The sequence below is a fragment of the Equus caballus genome, chromosome 25 (assembly GCF_041296265.1).
Source record: "Equus caballus isolate H_3958 breed thoroughbred chromosome 25, TB-T2T, whole genome shotgun sequence".
NCBI classification, from domain to species: Eukaryota; Metazoa; Chordata; class Mammalia; order Perissodactyla; family Equidae; genus Equus; species Equus caballus.
In genome coordinates, this window is record NC_091708.1 from 23,683,707 (window position 1) to 23,690,782 (window position 7,076).

General features: G+C 43.5%; 1 long non-coding RNA gene across 2 annotated transcripts in view; it reads left to right on the forward strand.

The window, feature by feature from the left end:
* The window catches only part of LOC111770564 (uncharacterized), a 55,359-nt gene that overhangs the window by 24,492 nt on the left and 23,791 nt on the right, over window positions 1-7,076 (forward strand). The window lies entirely within an intron of this gene.

Consider the following 7,076-nt stretch of genomic DNA (forward strand, 5'->3'; position numbering starts at 1 on the left):
TTGGACTCTGACGTGTGTCCTGTTTTATTGTTACCGTGGAAGGCAGGACTGCAATAACAATGAAGAAAACTAAACATCTGCCTGCTCCAGCACGTAGAAAGACACTACAGAATGTAAACACCTGAGGCTGCCACGGCTGGGCATGGAATTCATTGTCCACCCTCCTCCTTCTCTCTAAAGACATTTTCCAGGCTCCTTCCAGAGGCCAGTGTCTTGTGCGAGCTGACTTTGGTAAACAGGTGGTCGTTGATTTTCACCGGTCTAACTTGCACATATTACATGTTCATGCGCAAAACTCCACCTTCCCGTTGTCACCAGCTATATAATGATTTCCCAGCCATCCTCTATACCTGGCCTGTGCTCTGGGGATGGGTGGGGGCCTCAGCCAAGGTGACAGGAATATTAAGTCATCTGTACTAGTGCCAGTGCTGATCGAGGCCCAGCGGCCTCAGTCTGACCCACAGCTCCCCGGTCACATTCTTTGCTGTTCCAGGAGCCTGGTCCTCTGGAGCGAGCTAGCTCCTGCCTGTGATCCCTGGCGTGGAAGTCTTGTCCGGCCGGCCTCTGTCTGAGCCTCACTTGAATATCACTATGTCTGGGGAACAGGGGAGGAGCGAAAAGTTCAGGCCCAACTGGGCTCTTGCTTTGGTGGAGGAGGGAACACCTCTTCCTCTGGCCTAGTACATTTGGGCCCAAAGAGATTACGGGCCATAGAACCTTCCATCCTTGCCCTTGTGGGGAGGTCAGCCTGATGGAACAAGAGAAATGCCAGGCTTGATTTTGCCTCCAGGCAGACACACAGTCAGCCCTCTTGAACATAGGGCACAGCCTCCTCACCCCACGAAGGCTTCCATCTGCCCCCCGGGGGCGGGGGTCTGGGCTGGAAAGAGGCGAAGCATCGCCAACGTTACTTAAGATTTTGATTAAAAAAGGAAAAAAGCCTTTTTGGAACCAAAATGCTCTTGTAATCTCCAAGTCTGAGTCTGTTTGACTTTGAGACCTGTAATTTTCATAAAACTCTTCCTCATTCTTAAGACCTCAAGTCAGCAGCCATTTTCTCAGGAAGCACTCCCTGACTTCTGGCCTAGATCACGTCTCCTTACTACATGCTCACAAAGCACCAGTGCTTCTCCTTTGTAGCACTGCTACAGATGCATTTTGTAAAAATAACCTTTTTATTTTAGATTTACAGAAAATTGCAGAGATAGTAAAGAGAATTCCCATATACCTCTCATCTAGTTGCTTAATGTTAACGTCTTAAATTACCATGGTATATTTGCCAAAACTAAGAAACCAACATTGGCATGTTACTGTGGAGTAATCTTCACATTTTATTTGCATTTCACCAGTTTTTCCACTTATGTCCTTTTTCTGCTCTGGGCTCCAATTCAGGGTACTACACTGCATTTAGTTGTCATGCCTCCTTGGTCTCCTGTGGTCTGTGCACTGGGCTGGATACCAGAGAATTAGAGACATGGAGGAGAACATGCTCCCATCCTATGGGAGTGTCCCAGTCTACACATCCTAAAGGCAAAGATAAGCAACTCAAAGTTAAACAGAAGTCAAGAGAGATAGTACCTGTGATCTCTGCTGGAATCCTCCTTCCATTTGTCCTTTCCTTAGCAAAGTGAACACTGATCAATCAACACTTGCATTCCAAGGGCCTGAGGTCTATTTGTTTATCATTCAGAATAAGTAAAACAGTGACCTTTTGCTTAAGGACTTGAGTTCCCCAAATTTAACCTTTTGCTATTGGGCTAATTATTTAATTGGAAGATCAAGGAACCTGAATACTCAAGGTGCATGTTATTTCACTTTTTAACATCTTTGAAATCAAGATGCATCTTACAATTAGTGGCCTCTCACAATCACGGTTGACCAGATGGTAGGTCTGACAGAGTTGTCATTGCCTATGTGTGCACAAACTCGGCCAGAGCTGTTCATGTGTGGTCCCTAGAATCAATTTGGGAGCATTGCTCATCCCTTACAGGTTGAGCTTAATTGTTGTTTAAAATGTCTTTTGAAATAATATGCTGTCAGCATTGGAATGAAAAGTTACTGTGGATGCAGAAAGTCCTGAACACAGAGCAGGAGGATATACATTTGATATTAGTGAAAAAACTAGTCACTGTTGGAGGAAAGACAGTAAATATTTTCTTGGAATTCAACAACCAAGCACATTACAGGACCTAAGAAAGAAGATATCCATAGGCAAATGAAGTTGTATTACATTTTGCCAACTGACATGCAAATGATACATTTCATCACCTGCCATGGCAGTGTACCTGAAGGTAGAAGAAATTCCTATAAATCCCCTGGAAGAGATGAAGGAAATTTCAAAGAATCGAGACTTTGATGTGGCTGACTTGTTCATCATTGAGTTCTTTTGTTAAGGCGTGTTATCGTAGCTTAAATGACTGAGATTTTTTCCTCCCTAAAAGTATATAAAATGATGGTGCCTCTTAAAATAGACGGTCTCAGATTCAATGAAATACAGTCCCTGAATGGCTTAACAGATGTGGGCGGGCCACATTTTGACTAGATTTGATGCCTTATTGAATATGGAGCTGATGAACCTGGCCGTGCCATAGGCTGTGTGGAGCTCAGTGCCTCCTCTCAACAGACATGGGAGGGGAGGCAGAAGGAAGGAAGGCTTTAGCCCCTCAGAGATGATTGAGGGGAAGCTTGTGAGATATTTTTTGATAGTGTGCACTAGGATCAGTTGGGTGGGCTGTATGCATCCTATTATTGATAAAGCAGTGACATTTTAGGTTTATGAGCATTAGACATGATATGATCCCTGTGGGATTATAGTTCATAATTGTATCATTAATTATACATAAATGAACTTAGCCTACCCCTGCATGTGCCCTAGGCAAAACATTTTTTCCCTTGAGAATGTCAGGCAGGTCGTCCTTCAGGTTAGGTGGGCTGAGTATGGTCTGAGGACAGCAGCTAGGTAGCTAGTCCACACAACAGAGCTTCTCACTCACGAGCAGGGTCTGTATGCCCGGCAGAGCTTTCTCACAATCCACATGCTAGGGTCTACCATAGACCTCGTGAGCGCTGTCTTCCTTTGAAGTGTGGGGCCCAATAGGGACCACCCCAAGCTGTGGGAAGCAGCACAGAGAGCCCTCTGAACTCAATGTCACTCCTCTGAAATAGCACACACACGTTAGTCCACACTGGAGATGTATTTATCATTGGGCTTCTTAGAGCACTTACTCCAGCCTCTTCATCTAGGAGTTGAAGGATCAGAGATTGACATGCCTCAAACAACATAGCTGCTGATAGACTTTGAATTAGAACTCAGACCTCTGGACCCCCAGTCAAGCATCCTTTTTAACACTGAATGCTACCTCTGCTCCTGTGAAAACAAATACCTCTGAAAGGGGAACACTTCAAGACTTTGGGGGGGCTTAATGAGATGCATTGCTTCTTTCCATTTTCCCCAAATTCCAGCCACTGCAGACTCTGCTTTTATGCTACCCATTTTCATTTCATTGTGCTTTTGCCTGTGTTGTTTTATCAGCCTTTCCTTCCCTTGTGTGCCTAACAGAATCCTCTTTATCCTTTAAGCCCAGTCTAACTGTCATCTTTTCTCAGAAGCCACTGGAACTCAACCCCATCCTCTGCCCAGCCTCCGGGAGAATCCATCACTCTCTCACCTACCTCACTTGTTCTTTGCATATATGTTGATTAGAGCATCTCTCGCTGATATTCCTTTAGCTTGGTTTGTACATGACCGTTTCCACTGCTGAAGTGGTACTTGTATTCTGTGCCTCCCTAGGATGAGCCGAGTGCTAGCATAAAAGCATCCCCAGTTAATGACTGTTGAATGGATGAGTGAATGAATGATTGGAGAATCAGTTGAGAGCAAGAGAGGCTCTGGGGAAATAAAATATAAAATGTGTGCTGGGTGGTGATATTTGGGAAGGGGTAGCAGGCGGAAGAAAAGATGGATGAGAAGGTATTGGAACTGAAAGTGGGGATGGTCTCAACTTGGTCTTGACCCACCACATAATTTTACCAAGACTAGCTTTGAGTGTGCCCCATAGAAAATGAGGGGGAGGGAGGATTTTAAACTTAGACTGAAATTTGTGGTTCTAGGTGAGTAAATGTGGACAATATGCCAGAACTTTCTTACAATGTTAAAGGTGTGTTCTTTGCAGATAAAAGAGCTGGATAAAAGATTCTGTTATGGTTAAATAACCTTCTTATCTTCATTGGGAGGAAATGATGCAGTGAATCTGGATGCATTTTGTTTTTGCATTTTCTCTCTTTTTTTTCTTTTTTGCTGAGGAAGATTGGCTCTGAGCTAACATCTGTTGCCAATCTTCCTCTTTTTGTATGTGAGCTGCTACCACAGCATGGCCTCTGACAGAGGAGTGGTGTAGGTCTGAGCCCAAGAACCGAACCTAGGCTGCTGGAGCAGAACATGCTGAACTTAACCACTAGGCCACTGGGGCTGGCCCAGCATTTTCTCCTTAGTGCAGACTTTGAGAGATGAGAAAACTGTGCTTGGGAACCAGGAGGCTGGGAACAGACATGCTAAGTTGGACCAGTGCACACAGGAGAAACTCAGGAAGGACTGTGAGCCTGCTTCAGTGAATATTGGGCTGTAAAGCAGACTGCTGGCTTAAAGGGCCAAGGAATTTTGACTGCAGAACTTCAAAAGTCCGTGCGGAGGTTGAAAGAAGGCCCCAAAGAACTTTAACTAGCATTTCACTGTGGATCCTGGAGATCGATTCAACCTGGAAATGAATCCTGGATCCCCTACCTCCTTTGTGGTCTTAGAGAAGTCAACCTCTGAGTCTATTTCCTTGCCTGTAAATTGGCAATGTTAAGAACCTTTCAGGGATGCTGTGAGTGTATGAGATGATACCGATAGTGTATGGTGCAAAGAATTGGGTAAAATTGTAATTATGGTTTAGAGTCTTGGAAGTGCAAATTGAGATATGTTACTCTAAACCTCTCTAAATGGCTCTTATGCCAAATAAGAGCACCAGACACAATGATCTGAAACTTTTTGACACTGTATTTTGTTAAGCAGTGAGAGTGACTGGTAGAATTTAAGATAAGCATGGCACTATTATATACCAAACTATACCACTTTTTGTAAATCCTTGGTCCAGCTTTTGCATCAGCCAGCCTGCGGTCTAATATGGATTCTTCTGGGCAAACCCAGGAGAGTCATTTAACTACACTGTGTCTGTTTCTTCTCTGGAAGAAAATGGGGATAAAAGTCATACCTCATTTATAGGTAGCGGTGGGCTGGAGCTAAATCTTAACCAGCTCCCAAGAGCCTATTATGCACATCTTTTCCCAGCTCTACCTTTAGTGATGTCATATTGGTAGCTTGAAATCTACCAAGTATTTACACCATAGAAATTGGCAATCATTACAAACGAGGATTTTTTTTCCCCAGAGACCAAGTTGTTAAACATTTATCAGTACACAGCTACTTACAGGATTGTTGCAAAGGTTAAACGAGGTGTAAATGTAAAGAGCTTAGCATATTGCCTAGCACATAATAAGTACTTATATATGTAAGCATAGCGGTACATATATATTCTCATCCAACAATTTTTTTTTTTAAAGATTTTATTTTTTCCTTTTTCTCCCCAAAGCCCCCCAGTACATAGTTGTATATTCTTCATTGCGGGTCCTTCTAGTTGTGGCATGTGGGATGCCGCCTCAGCGTGGTTTGATGAGCAGTACCATGTCCACGTCCAGGATTCGAACCAACGAAACACTGGGCCGCAGGCAGCAGAGCACGTGAACTTAACCACTCGGCCACGGGGCCAGCCCCTCATCCAACAATTTTTGATTTCAATTGTTGAAATTTTAAATTTACTTTTGTAGGGACACAATATTATGTCTTTCCAGCCTCTTGCTTTTCTGGGATTCCATCACCCCCATCCCCACCCTTGTAATAGGAGCAATATTGTTTTCACACTGTGATCCTGCTCCCTGGCTAAGTCTTTCCCGAAGGAATAATCTGGCTGGTCTCTTGAATGGAGGAGAGAATGGATGCTTAGGACTCACTGGCAGGGGCTACTTTCTAGCATGGGGGCTGGGAAATAAAGAACACTTCTCTATAGCAACAGAGAGGATGATTCAGATGAAAGGAGAAAAGCAGAGGACAGAAATCCTCAGAAATATCCTGGGTTCCCCACATCCCTTCTCTCCTTGTTTCTAACGTCTTGTGAAAGCTGGCTATATCTCCGCCTTGGGATTCTCTGAATCACGTTTTATTCTGAGTGCCCATACCAGTGCTTGGCACAGAGTAGGTGCTCAATAAATCTTTGCTGAATGATGAAAAGATGTTGCTTTTAGCTTAAGCTAGCGTGTGTTGGTTACCTCTACTCGATATTCCAAAGAATTCTAACCAAGCACATGGGTCCTGTGCTTTGTCAACATCTCAGTCATCAATGGCTAGCGAAAGCTGGCTCTACTATGACTTTAGATGCCCAGCGTTCTTCTGATGGCAGCCCCTTGGTGGGGACAGTTAGTAGGAGAAGAAGCTATTTTCTTTGAGCTCTAAATGTATGAGCCATCTCAGTTTAAAAAACCCACAAAACATTATCGGTAGTAAAATGACTCTCTGGCTTTTGTTTTTGTGGGACTTTTAAAAATTTATAGAAGAATTTTAGAAATACAATGGGGGAGAGAGAATTGATACAGTTCTAACAAAGGTGATAGATCAGAGAAGAATTTTGTACCACAAAAATGGCTCAGTGGGGAAAAGGCCTCTATATATTTGGAATGCACTAGGTTCAATAAAGCATTTATTTGTTTCTTGATCACTGTGAAGAATTCCATCTTTGGCAATCTCTGGAAAACCTTCTCTATGACCTGGGATTACTTAGCTTTGCAGAGCCTCTGTTGTGAAAGTCATAAAAGCATTGCCTAAAGAGTGTGCTCAGAGTAAGTGAAAAGGCTAAGTTAGAGAATGGAAATGACACAATCTCTGATAGTGCAAGAGTTTTAAGCAATTTGCAGTGAGGTTGCAATAGGGAATTCAACCTGTAAAGCATTAGGAGAGAGACCAATAGAACATCACAGTATTTGCT